The 10,894-nt window shown below is 48.5% G+C and overlaps 1 long non-coding RNA gene across 1 annotated transcript; it reads left to right on the top strand.

Annotated features, from left to right (window-relative positions):
- The first annotated feature begins 8,409 nt into the window (after positions 1 to 8,409).
- LOC119099380 (uncharacterized) lies at positions 8,410 to 10,107 on the top strand. Its single transcript, XR_005094355.1, has 2 exons — positions 8,410 to 8,552; positions 9,157 to 10,107. It is a non-coding gene; the product is annotated as an uncharacterized LOC119099380 (long non-coding RNA).
- The last annotated feature ends 787 nt before the right edge of the window (positions 10,108 to 10,894 follow it).

Below are 10,894 nucleotides of genomic sequence, written 5' to 3'. Positions count from 1 at the left end.
TTCAGAGATGGGCACACAATTTTGATTCTGTTCTGATAACAAATATTACTCAGTGCGAGGCCGCTAGGGCGTTTCAATGCAGTTGTGGCAGCAAAGCAAAGCACCACCGCCGCCGTTATTTGCCACTTGCTTAGACTAACACTTGCTGTGTGAAACTAGCACTCCAGATTATTCACATCAAAAGAAAATAGACATTCCCACACCCAGTTTTAGTACGCCGAATTGAGCCATACATTCGTTACGATCATGTGATATTGCGTTTAGGACCCCCATTTCGATGGCAAGGGAGCGTGACTCCTCACGTACATCGAACGTTCTTCTGGCGTCGACCGTGCCTGCCTCACGCCTGCGCCTGCCATCACGCGCCTGACGCTTGAGCCTGATGGCCGCCAGGCAACACGGCACGCCTGGAGCAGCTTCTGCTGGGCGGCTACGACCGACTGCTGGGTGCCGAGAACGCTGACCGTGCCAACATCCTACATGTGGCCGAGCAGGAGGCCGACGCCACTACCGCTCGCTTCCTGCGCGGCGTCTTCGGCTTCGAGGTGGGCGGCGGCGTACGGCCAGGGCCGCGGCGAGGAGAGAGCTGGGAGTGGGGCGCGGGGTGTCGGGAGGCTGCCCCGGAGACTGAAGCTGCGTGAGCCTGTAGGGGTTTGGGGAGTTCGGAGAGGTCCTTGGGAGTCTGGGAACAGCTGATAACAACGGAGGCTGTGACTACCACTATCCGTGGGGCTGGGGAAGGGGAGCGCTGTGGGAGCTTAGGCAGGGCTCGGAAGTCTAAGAGGCCTGAGTCTGGGACCGGCTGTGACCATAACCATCTGGGGGACATCGCAAGGCTGGGGAAGGGGGGGGGGGAGAGAAAAGCATCAAATGTTCGGTGCTCTACGGAATGGGTATGACAGTTTGGTATTCTCCACAAGGATAGTCTGAGAAAGCAGAAGCCTGAGCTGGAATGCAATGAGCCGGGAAGAGCTTTGGGACTCCAGCGTCGACTGAGAGTCTGGCCTTATGTCATGCTAGTTTCACGCGTGCACGTGTGGCACTCGCGAAATGTTCACAAAAGTTCGTCATCTGGGTACCGGCAGCTGGTGCAAAAGCGGTACCAGCTGTTACACAAAGGTATGCAGCCTGGCGGCTATGAGACTGCCAGGACAATTTTGGGCCCAAGCTAAGACAATGAACCCCGGCATTAACGCTGGCACTGCAAGTTTTAGGGACTCCCTCATCTTTAATGTGCATCAAGTAGACAGAACATTAACGAGAATCAATTTACAACACACCAACAACAAAGTACTCAACCCGCTTGCTTAATCAGAAAACGCAACGGGGAGAGTTAATGCCATACTAGTACTTAACCAGTGACGCCGTTGTCAGGGGAGACACGGTGGCTCGCCCATACTAGCTTACCACCAGTGATCTCCGTTGTCAGGGGAACACGGTGCCCGCTCTCTCTTCTCTACTCTCTCTCTCTCTCTATACCTCTCTCTCTCGCTCTCTCTCTATCTCTCTTTCTCCTCTCTCTCTCTCTTCTCTCTCTCTCTACTCTCTCTTCTCTCTCTCTCTCTCTCTCTCTCTCTCTCTCTCTCTCTCTCTCTCTCTCTCTCTCTCTCTCTCTCTCTTCCTCTGTATGTGTAAAACGCTCCGCCATATCTGGAACAAATGGCTCCTGTCTCATAGCGGGGTCTCCCTGTCAATAACAGGCTCTCCTAGTTCATAACGGAGCCTCTTCGTTCAAAATGGGATCCTGTTAGTTCATAACGGAGCATCTGAGCTAAAAATGGAGGCCTCTTTATCCATCAGGTGGCTCCCTTGTTCCTAACGGTTACCTGCGGAGCCTGAAGAGGGCCTCCTTGACACAGAATTGGGTCTCCTGATCTAGGGCATGGGCTACCTGACCTCATTATCCATAAGATGAACCCCTTGATGTAGACGACTTTTTAGCCCAACTTAGTTCCAACTAGCTCAGTTATGACACCTCGATTGGAATTTCGGTGATTCATGTGAGCCTTTGCTTAAAATGGCCTCCCAAAATTCTCTGCATGCCGAAATGTGGGTTAGGGTAGCTATCCCACCAGCCACGCTCCCCCCGGTGCGTCCGTCTCTGCATGTGGGACTAGTGTGAAGTGCGTATATGATGCCAGCAATTCTGACAGCTTCATGTGGGCCTGACGTTCAACATATTGATGGCGCACCCTACGAAATGGAACAGCAGTCGGGTCCGGACTGAGAACGTGAGAGGAACGACGAGCGTTACACAATACAGACGCATCGTTTCTGTGATGTGATTTGCAGAGCAACAGCGCATCTCTGCACAGCTAGTATGGTGATGCCAGGGGAGGATCAACATGGCATGGTGAACTTGTCCATCTTCGTTCCACGGGACGATTCGACGCCTCCACCACACAGTCGTGGGCGTTTGCAATGATGGCGATGGCACTTGGTGATCACGATGAAACACCGGGACCACACTTAGTTGATGACGGTAAAATGTCCGGCAACATGTCCCCAACGGCACAGCAGGAGGGATATACGTGCGATGAATGCACTTTTTCATTTTTTGCCCATGTTCGTACATATTCACCCATTTTCTATGCTAATTTTTGCGATATTCACTCATGGAATACAGCATCTGGGCAAGGTACAAATGCATTCCACATTTCGTTAGCCGGTCAGGATGTCATTCTGCACGTAAAATTTAGCGTTTAGCGGGTACATACGGAAGACTATATTCGCACATGCTTTGCCTATCTGATGGTCTCCATACAACGGTTTTGCGGTTCCGGTTCGCTTGTCATGAGTTTGAATTGTCTTGAATTCGGCTGATGTTTCCAGTCACACTACTTAATCCAGTAAAGGACGGTGCCAGCTGTGGGACAGAGGCCCTTGATCCAAGGGGTTTTAACTGGCTTTCGGGGGCCATTGTCGTAAGCCACCAGTGTTCCGAACCACCGTCTGACTTCAGTGGAAGGTGTCATAGTTAGAAGTGGACGGCGTTGTGCAGTCACGTGAGCCTTGTTTATACGGGGCACTATTAGATTGAAGGCGTCCGATCCTTGCGGCCAGCTGCCGTACCGATGGGCTAAGTAGACACCTTTCCTTTGATCCCTTGTTGACATGAGCCTGTGCGTCTTTGGCGACACAAACAATCCACCCCACTGTCTACGCCTTTGTTCTGATTTTCCTTCGATCCGGTAATGAAATTTCGTTTCATCGTTCAAGCTTTTGATATGGTCACCCCAGCTCAGTATGGAATAATCATGAGTCAGTGATGGGGTCATATGGTTTCTTTTGCCGATGTTCGCCAAAGTCCAGCCATAGGACGAGGCTGATGTCAGCAAAAGCGTCCAACCACCACCGTCATGCGTGAAGTCACAGTAGACTGGCACGTTCATTCCGCTGAACATGTAAACACCATCTTCATGTTTTCCCTTTTGTGCATTCAGCTCACTACATGATCTCGCACACGCTTTCTTTCCGTCCAGCTGATTTGCTTTGGGGATTTTTTTACACGCCTTATCAGGCTTATGCGTGTTTTCCATCTTGATCTGCATTGACGATATTGACGCAAATGAACGCTCCAAGAGCGCAAACAAAGCTTCCAGAGCGTTCTCGTCTTCACGATTCGCACCATGACGGCATCTTCGAAACTTATCCAACCACGAAACGTAATCGGAGAGTTCAGATTCATGCTTGTATGCGCCTTGTAATATGCTTGACAATCGTACAGCTAAACATGAGTTTCGCATTGCACTCTTTTGCCCAGCAAATCCCTCTTTGAATGTATTGCGCAGCTTTTGAACTACATGCCTGCTGTTAACATCGGCACCGATACCTCCACTGACAAGAACAAGGCCAAGAATGAAAGACAAGAAATGCATGACTATGCTCCTACACGGCAGATCTGAATTCACAAAGCCGAAAATCTACTCGCAGGTCACTTTGAATTTTAAAAAATAGGCACCATGACCACTGGCTTAAACATGCAAGGTAAGAACTATGACACGCTTCAAAACCACGAACATCTACGCCATGTAACGTCGTTCATATAAAAAAGAAGTTTAAAATGCCTAGAAGCCTAAAAATATGAGTACCTGGCTTCGGATTTGCCTGTCGAAGACTATCTTTTGTGAATATGGACATCTGCTAGCAATTTGCGCAGCTGTTTTTACGAGGCAGAAGCATGTGAAATAATTGCAAGCCAACGTCATTTGGAGGAATCCGAAGCTCGGATAGAATTATAATGTAATAGACCGCGACCGGTTGAAATAATGATCAATACCTACAATTGCTAACAACTTACAAGCTACAAACTACAAACTAGCAATGCCTACAATTACTAACTAACAAATTACTGCTAAAAAAGTTACTCAGCCTTCACTTCATATCAGTTTCAGTGATGGACCCTGGCTAGTTGGCCCCTTAGGTCAGTTGAAGTGTCAACTTTTACATATCTTTCGAAATGACCCCATTATGTGTGTGTCGATACAGAACAATTAAGCAGACCCTGTGTTTACTTGCCGTTACTCCATTTGACATTATGTGACTGCTGGTGCTCCTCCCTAGCAAGACACACACTTCTACCATGTCAAGTTCAGCTCACGGTAGGTCGAGGGACGTTAACGTTATACCCTTCGCTCTCGTTGACATCATTAATAAGGTAGAAACGGGTTCTGTCGGTTCCGCAGTTCAGCATCCTTTTCGAATCGGACCGCGTGCCGTTTGCATAGTTAGCTCGAAAACCACTTTTTGCGAATTCAGTACCAGATGGCAGCAATGTATCATGTTATGGTGCCCATCAAGAAAATTACATGGTATGCTTAATTAGATTGAACGAAGCGGTCTGCTGATGCGCATGTTGCGAGTATAATTATTCCGGACATACGTTTAAGATTTTAAGTTTAAAATGCAAACAAGAACTTAAATTTTTTTCAAATTAACATTCAAGCATAAAACATGCGTTTAAACAATTCAACACCTGAGAATACTTTCCGACTTTTAAAATGTATTGCATTAGTAGCCGAGATTCCTGGAAAACTTCTGGGACAACGGAAATTGCTCCTGCTTACGCAAGTGAAGTGTCGATGGCATTACGGGTAAGCACGAGTGTCGCCTTGTATCCGTTTGAGAAGGCCCTGCAACCCCTCTCCCTGCCCCCAACGTTGAGTTGAGCCTCTTCAATGATGGCTTAGACTCCTCTCCGATATTTTTGGCAGCAGGCTAAAATGCTACAAAAGAGTAGGAAAATTTAACTATCAACCGAAGAATATCCGCTTTCATTCATTCTCGTAGTGGCGTTGCCATGGTGGATGCAGCAAGGTTACTTGAACCCGCAACCTCAAAATTATATTCTTAAAGGTGGGGGGGGGGGGGGGAAATGAGATATTATGGTTGAACCATTTCACGCCTGGAAAATTCTTCTTTTTTGTCTGTCAAACGTCCAGACGCTTTTTTCCTTCACCACACAAACATGATATTGACGCCACTGTTTTGCCCGCCTCGTGGACTCCTTTACGCTAAGCGACCTTTGGTTCTCTACGCATGGTATACCACGAGCCTAACGCTGTTTTACTTGAAGTTGAGACCAAAATCCATGGTGTGCAAGGTTTTGTAAAAATAAAATCGGGCAACATAAATTTATTTTGGGGCGTCTTCTTTAGTTCAGATTATAGGTCCAGTCCTACTACAAAATGAGAAACAATATGCGGACAAAAAAGAATTGGAATACATTTTTAGCCTTATTCCGCGCTGAACATCATGTATTGCTAGCACTCAGAACCCAGCATTCCATGATTGTAATGCACGCTTAACTGATTTATTTCACCTTGGTCTCACATGCAAAAAGCACGAAAGGGTATTTGTCATGAAAGGGTGTCACGTGACTGTAAGTCTGTCGGCTGTCATGTGACCAGATTAACGCCATCAAGCCAAACGCAAAATAGCTTCTCATACACGAACGCTTATCCTAGAAGGCGAACCTACAACGGCGCGTTACGCAACGTCACGAATCTTGTCAGAATAACCTCAGCGCTTTTCAGTATTTAGCCTTCCGCCACGAGACTGATTTGTCTGCGCGGCAATATACGCTCTTTTTGCGAGTACTTCACGCATTGGCGCCAATTGGTTCGGAGAAGGCTAACTGTCTATATATCAAAAGAATATCTTTCTATCGATGAGGGCCAATGTATGTTTGTTATATATAGCAGCGCAGCTGCCAACACTAAAACACCACTTCCCTGGAAAAAAACGCATTTCCCGTACGAGCGAGCTACCGATCCGTTTGATTTATTTGCCATACTTGACCTCCACGTTGTGTGAAAGGTTCAGGCAAGTTTCCGTCGTACCGATAGGTCAGTTGGCCCGAGTGCGTGGCGAGCTAGGTTTGAGTTGCTTTTTCCACTTGCTGTTTGCCTCTAGCTGGGATGTCGCGTGGTATGTTGCAGCAGCAGCGCCACGTTCAGATAATGTTAGAGGGCAGGACTGGGAGTGTCGAGCATTGTGGCTCGTAAAGTTTTCCCTGCAGACTTCTGCCGGCGACCCGGGTTTTCACGATCGGACGGTGGGGTAGCGCTCACACGAGCACTTTTTGGCTGGGACACTGATCTCTGAAATACATCTTTTCAAGGCTTTTGGAGAAAATGGTAAAAATGAGCAAAAAGTGGAACACATTCACGTCTGGAGGAAACTAAACATGGTCTAAAGAAATATTTTGATTAGTTTGCACACAAGCTTGCTGTTTTTGGTTGATAATTGCGAGACTTAAATGAGCGGAGTAGTGCGATAACCCGCAATAATTTTGTTAACAAGCGGGAGCAGTAGGATCGTGTAGTAGATATTGAGGCACCGTGATAGTATTTCGTAAAAGCCTTTCGCATACTCGCGCCCATATCCTTAATTTTCCAAAATTTTGAACAAACCCAGACGATTACCCGTTCTAAATGGATACCCACGAGCTTAGCAAACCCGTGAAGTTGTATTTTTTCGAGCCGCGGCTGGCGGTGGCCCGCGACTGTCGCGGTCGCACGCCCCTCCACACGGCTGTGCTCGATGAGCACGCCGACATCGTCCGCCTCATCGCCAGCAAGTACTCGCACACCGTCGACTTGGGCGACAATGTGAGTGGGCCGGCGCCGCCGGGGCCTCTCAACGGGGTTTTACCAGATATCCACAGTCTTTGGCTGGGCTTCATTGCTATTGAGTGGTTGCATTCTTTAAAACAGATCGCTAATGATTGCTATTGATAAAAGATTGCAAGAACGGCGCACTGTTGCAGCACCTCGTCGTGCGCATGGACGCAACGTTAATGCCATCTGCGGAAATCGCAGACTAATTCCTTTGTTTCCTCCCTAATCTCTTCCACTTGTTTTCCAGATTGGCAATAATCCCCTCTCCTCTGACACGTATCATTCGTCACAAAGTCAATATCCCGTCATAAAGCCGGCGCCTGCAGTGATGCTTCCGCTGCGGAGGGTTCCCCCGGGTAGGCTCGCCGCTTCCACTCAGCCGTGGCCAGCCGGCGCAAGGACCCCTCGCTGTCTACGCAGCGATAGCGGCACACCCGGGGGAGGCAGCTGTCTTGTAAAATCAAGCTGCTGCTCTCTGACGGCGTCAGTTGTCCCCTATGCTTGGAATAAAGATAGCTGATGTCCCCTCAGATGGAGCGGACACCAATACACTACGCCATGAGAATGAGTCAGGTGGAAACCATCGGCAAAATCGCGCCAAGTGAAACACCTGGTACGCCATGCTAGATGCTTTGAGATGTCGTGTGGACTAGACTTCGATTACGGAGATTCGTGGGATGAATTATGTCGAGTTGCATGAGTGGTGGGCGGTGCAGATGATTTCGAAAAAGTATACGTAGCCATCGCGATACCTATGCTTGAAGTACTTTATGTACATGCACACTGCGCTGTAGTCCATATGACAGCATGCGGAGAACTTCACACGCTTAACAGCAGGTTAGGGTAGCTTCTCATCAGGCTTCCATGACCTTTTCGTACTCTGATCTGCTTTCTACAGCTTATCTGTCAGACGTTATGCATCTGAACAAAATTATACATGATATAGACATCATAATTCAGCATCTGTCAGACAGCACATATCATCGTCGCAGCGTTTTTCGTCCATTCGCCATTATGCTAAAAGACAAACCAAAGGGGCCAAATAACGTAAGTCTCCATTCGCGAATGTCTTCTTGTGACTCGAATTATTCATATTCTAATATAAATGCCCGAGTTTGGCCAGAGTAGCATCCCAGCACAGGTATGGCGTCACCAACTCAGTTGGGAAGCAATGTGTCACCCAGAGGTTATTAAATAGCATTACGTGCCCCCACCGGTATACCCTCCCCCCCCCCGCCCCCACACTCCGTTAGTCTGTGTGATGGTGCCTGGGTTTACAGGGCGGTAACACACCCAGCTTCTTCTTGACGCACCCTGAGCTGCTGGAGGGCCTCGTGGAGGAGGAGCGGGAGGCCTTGGCGGCGCAGGGTCCGCTGCCCTCGCCACCCTCACAGCCCCAGCCGGCCTCAGCTTCATAGGCCGCTGACAGCTGTGAGTGTGAGAGCGAAGCTTATAATGTCTCCCGCTCTTCAGTGGCATACCAGAGGGGATATGTGGGGTCAGGTTTCCACCCATACCCTCTGGGAGTATCAGAAACCGCTGGGGCCAAAAGCCTCAGTGTTTTTTGGCAGTTGAACACGTCAATGGGTTTCTAAAACCCCCAAAAAGGGCCCCGAGAAATCAGAATTGGATTTTGGGCTTGAACAGGTCACCGCAATGAAAAGCGGTGTTCCTATAAAGACAACGTGGACCCCTTTAGCTGAAGGGGCCCCTATGCCGTCCTAGGCGAATGCCGTCCGGCGTGTCCTGGATGTGGGTGCGTCAAATAATCTGCGCTGTGCCCCGATCAATCAGCAATGAACACGTGAAAGTGACATCAGCTGGAACGCCGGTGCAAAAGTCTCTCGTCTCATGGTTTGCTGACTACAACACTGTGGGTCCTCCATCTAGATTTGACCTCTGAAGAGACCCACGGGAGCAGCATAAACAAACCAGGTTCTCGTAATGTATCGATGCTTGCTGCACAAAACACGCACAATCATAGCCATGCACAGCTGTGGTACGCATTATGTACGCGCGACTTGTGATGTTTCAGAGTGAAGAACCCCATCCGATCTGCTCCGGACAGACCTGCCGATGACGCTGGCGGATCCGCGGGAGCAAGCTGCTGAACTCTCAGCTGGCATTGATGGCGTCAAGCGTGCCCGAGTCCAGATGTGCTTCGCTTCACTCTGGCTCAGCGCCTCGTTGGATGTTTTCCGCGTCGCCCCGTCAGTGCCTGGTTCAGATGTTAGAGCTTATCGCAGGCCACGGCCCAGGTCCACTGCCCAGGCTCACGTCTTTTGCTGTATTGTTAACAGTCATTTTTCGCCGATCGGAATTACCATTTCCAAAGTTGACATAGTACATTTCTTTTGTGTTTGGTTTGTGATAGCATTTTGAGGCAGGAAACAAAGCTTTTAGCAACAGCCTTTTTATGTTACGATCATCCGTGACCATCACACATGTTCCAGTGTCCAGAGCGGGCGATTTTGGAACCGAGCGTCATTGGTGTCGGTGCCTTAAAGTCTCATAAAACGAATTCATTAAAACACCATACGTCTGATTTTGCACTTTACGGTTCTGTGAAAAACAACCGTATGTTTGCCCTGCAAGCTTGTCGACCACATGACCTGCTGAACTTTGTTTGAGTTGATTACTTCAGGTTCCAGTATTGCGGTGCTGCATAGGGACAACAATGGCCTAAGTAGGGTGTCTGCGTGCTGTACAGTTAACAATAAGAATTTAGCAAATGATGTTATTTGAGACGTTGTTATGGGTGTTCATGAGACGTCGGATCATGAAATGTTTAGCGCACGACTATTCAGCCAGTCATGCTTTATGAAACGAAGCACTCAGTAAGAAATGAATCCTTTGCTTGACCAGAATGTTCGATTTACATGTTTGTGTTTCCAATAACTGCGTAAAGCGGGAACGAACCGTTCGCGCTCAAGTCAATACTTTTTATGGAACTGAAGAAATACGCAATAAATGGCGAACAGACGAATCTGCATTTATTTTCCTCTTAAACGACGGAATACCTACGACGTAAACCAAATCTTCACACTGGACTAACGACCCAAAGCAGCGGCGGTATGATAAAACCCAAATATCTGCTACGCTTTTGATTCCCGTAAGTGTTTGATTACGGACGCTGGCGCGGACCTGGGCGACATTTTCCCATGGGCAACATGCGCTGACCTGCGGCCACGCACCTCTACATGCAATGTCTCAATCCATGCTGCAGGCCTCTGGAGTCCTGACGCCAAGTAACCATCCTTTTTGTGACGTCACTGCTCCGGCTTGGCCCGGCCCCACCAGCAATGCTTTCGACGGGGTTGTACTTTTGTAACCGCCAACTACACCATCATTGAATTTTCAGACACTATAGGCGAGCATCTCAAATGCGGACCGTTTGATTAGACAGCAGTTTATTTTTGCAGTGTTTGTCGAAATGACCACTCCTTCACCCCCCCCCCTTCCCCCCCCCCAGTCGATTCATAGGTAACATAGACGCAACAGACAAAAAAGACAGTCGTACGGATCTCCTCCTACCGAAACTTTTCCAAACTCAATAAAAGCAATTGGTGGCATCTATCATGCAGGCGCGACAAAACAAACTCCTACAGTTTTGTAGCGTCTCTGTTCACATGTATTCAGTACCCACAGAGCTTACATTTGCAGTGCTTATAGAGCTTTCAGGTCTTATATACCTTAACATGATTCCAGATGAATGACCCTCGGATGAAGTGATCCTCAAAGTTCACCTTGCTCCCACAGCACCGATGTTGACA

Source organism: Pollicipes pollicipes, unplaced genomic scaffold, assembly GCF_011947565.3.
Source record: "Pollicipes pollicipes isolate AB1234 unplaced genomic scaffold, Ppol_2.1 Scaffold_4740;HRSCAF=5597_pilon_pilon_pilon, whole genome shotgun sequence".
NCBI lineage: Eukaryota > Metazoa > Arthropoda > Thecostraca > Pollicipedomorpha > Pollicipedidae > Pollicipes > Pollicipes pollicipes.
This window is presented reverse-complemented; position numbering and strand designations above follow the sequence as displayed.